The sequence below is a fragment of the Herpailurus yagouaroundi genome, unplaced genomic scaffold (assembly GCF_014898765.1).
Source record: "Herpailurus yagouaroundi ecotype Mexico unplaced genomic scaffold, PumYag 29, whole genome shotgun sequence".
In the NCBI taxonomy this organism is placed as follows: Eukaryota; Metazoa; Chordata; class Mammalia; order Carnivora; family Felidae; genus Herpailurus; species Herpailurus yagouaroundi.
Genome location: NW_024412377.1, coordinates 89,412,983 through 89,415,858, shown reverse-complemented (window position 1 = coordinate 89,415,858; position 2,876 = coordinate 89,412,983).

Below are 2,876 nucleotides of genomic sequence, written 5' to 3'. Positions count from 1 at the left end.
TTTTTTACATGTAATGATAAAATATTGTGATAGATGGCAGTTCTTCTCTCTTAATTGCACTAAAAGCAAAACACTTACTCCTAAGGAATAGTTGTGGCTTACACAAATACAAATCTTTTTCTTTTCAATATAGAGTAAGCCACTCTCCATTTAAAGGATCAGCCCGTGTACAATCACAGTCCCTGGTAGTCTGCCAAACACAATAGGGCATTAATTAACATGTGCTGGGGGATTCATCAACATGCACAGTGGTAGCGTGCAATTGGAACCTTTTTTTTCCCTCCCCTTTCTGCCTCTACGTTGGCAGAATTCATGAAAGATCTACTCTAGTATGTAAATCAGTTCTTGCTAAACGCCTGGTAATGGAGTTCCTTTATTTTTCAAAGCTGTTGTCAGAGCTACTCACATATCCTAGAAAGACACTTACTCTGTCTCTTTCTTGTGTTTAAAATCCAACTACAGTGGGCAAAAATAACATATTTGTTTACTTGTCATGCGGATTGCACTGTAAATAAATCATCTGATAAATTACTCCCCAAAAAAGAACAAAATGAGATTCATTTCCTTTAATGTAGTACTGGTGAAAATTGCAGTTACTCCCCCGGTTAGCCCAGGGTGACAGTATTTTGGCCTGCTAACTTATATGAATGTTGGAAGAAGCACCTAAGTCATACTGTATCTAGCTTCTATCCACTGGCATGAACAGGTAAAAAAAAAAAAAAAAAGAGTAAATTTGATTTTAATTAGTTCTAAGTTGGGTCTTTCATCTAAGTCTTACCTTGCTAAGCCCTTGCTGATTTCAGTACTGTTTACATGTGCTTCGGGACTACAGTATGGATTTAATCATTCAGACTTGTATGAACCAGACTTGGGACAATAGAAAGTCTGTCCACCTGAAGTGAAGGTAGTATCAGGGAAATGGAAAATTGTCTTTTTATTTTCCACTACTGAAAAAATATATATATACATGTTTCAATTCGCTTTGAGATTTAGATGGTAGAATATGTGGCCAGTTCTTTTTTTTAATGAAATAATATATGATAGTGCTTAGCAAAATACCTACAGTAATTGCTTAGTAAATGGCAGTAGAAATTATTCGTAGAGGTGGTGATAGAAGTGTGTCTTTTAAAGCCCAGAAATCACTGGTATTATAAAAAGCACAATATTGAAATTAACCATTTTCAATATATATCAATAAATTCTTTGTTTGGGGATGGAGAGGAGATATGGAATTTGAAGGTTCAGTCTGATCTTCTTGCCCTTCATAAATGTGTGCCCTTTATGTGACCTGTGCTGAGGACAAGCAGATGTTTTTGGAGTTGGGCAGACCTGGTTTCTATCCCAGTTCTACCACGCATGACCTTGAGCAAGTTATTTAACCGCACAGAGGTTCAGCTTCTTCTTTTGTAAAATGGGAATAATGGTTATAAGGATTCGCTGAGATGATGTATATCAAACACTTGGCAACATCCTGACACACAGAAATGGCTCCATAAATGATAGAGACACATTCTTAATATCCCCCAAACCTCCCTTCCCCTGTGCTGAAAGACACAGGAAGCATTCTTTGATCCTGCTTAGAAGTGAGATTGCTTCCTTTTCCTCTACCAGAGAGCAGGGGCTCCTGTCCACTGACACTCAGAGAAGCTGGTGAGTATTCTATGATGTTGCCTCCCCTCCTTGATTTTCCCCCAAGATTTACACTATATAATTAATAGTCAGTGAGAGGCAGATAATTAAAACTGCTTTCATAAAAAAATAATAAAATAAAGCAAAAACAATCACTTTTAATAAATATTTTGAAATATTAAAATTTAAAACTTAAGTGAAAAATTACCTTTATAAGTACACATTTTTCTCCTATTAGAGGCTTCTAGGAAAATACTTCTGTTTTATGAGCTTTTATTTGATCATGAATTCCAGCATGATTTTGTTTTTAATTTTCTCCTTGAAATGATGGACTATTTGGGGCAATGTTCTTACTATAGTTCCTTGAAGTGTGAAAAATTAGTTATAATATCCTATAAGTTGTTTTTCATTGAGAATATGTTTTTGGCAATTAGTACAATTGTGTTGATATGTTTCCATGGATCCATTTTTCCCTACAGCCCTATTTATATCATATTTGACTTGTGAGATATTAAATAATTCACATGTTAGATTTACTCTTATCCATAAAAGGAAATGACAAGGTAACTTTTCGACACTGAATGTAAACAGACTAAAAAACAGATTGAACTTGGATTTTTATGTAGAAAAGTGGCCATCATCATGGGAGTGTCAATCTTTCCCATCTTCAGCTACTGTCCAGAGTATGGGGAAGTAAAGTTAATTTCACAGGAAAAAAACTTTCAGGGAAGACAGCACTCTTTTGTGGAAAAGAAAAGAGTATATATTGTGCTTCACATTTGCTGCTTCACTTTGAAAGAACAGATGACATCTCAATTCTTTGTTAAGACAGGGCAGACATACATAGGACAATTTAATATGTGGAAATTTGGGCTTATTGGTTTTTTAGAGACCATATAAGAAGTCTGTCTACAAAGGTCTTCTGAAACTGCAATCTCAGTGCTAAATGAAGTGGGATTATAAGAACAAAAGAAGCTGTTTTTCTTTTCTGGATTGGAAAAGGGATTGACAGATTACCCTTTTTGTACATAACTGAGTCTCAAGGAATTTGAGATGAAGTGAGATAGGAATGGAGAAGAAGAGTGCCAAAACAGCAGAGTTTGGACTTTTCCTCTCTGACTGCTGCTGTTCCTTTATGAAAAGATGGGTATGGTCATTTAAAATAATCATAATTACCCAGTCACATCATGTTGGCTGAGAACATTGACTTATTATAAATACTAACCTGGAGTTTTGTATGTGGTAAG